This window comes from Macadamia integrifolia, unplaced genomic scaffold, assembly GCF_013358625.1.
Source record: "Macadamia integrifolia cultivar HAES 741 unplaced genomic scaffold, SCU_Mint_v3 scaffold538, whole genome shotgun sequence".
NCBI classification, from domain to species: domain Eukaryota; kingdom Viridiplantae; phylum Streptophyta; class Magnoliopsida; order Proteales; family Proteaceae; genus Macadamia; species Macadamia integrifolia.
Window position 1 is genome coordinate 46,164 of NW_024870479.1, and position 306 is coordinate 46,469.

The window sequence follows — 306 nt, forward strand, 5'->3', positions numbered from 1 at the left end:
GGGGGAGTATTGTCTAATATAAATGGCAATAGTTTTAATAAGATTTATAAAATTTATTCCATACAGAGCATTAAATCCACTTACCAAAAATAAGCACCCAAAAGTCTCTCTCAGTCTATCAATCATTTTTATTCAAAGTCTCTCAAAACTATGGCAATGATATATTGGGAATTTTAGGATTGTATTGATGGTAGGCGTTGATGTTGGTACTATTTTTAGGGAAAAATAGAGAGTGTAGCTCAGTTGTCAAGGGAGCGTGCCCAAATCGATATATGTTCTGAGTTCGACTCCCCTTACACTCTCGAG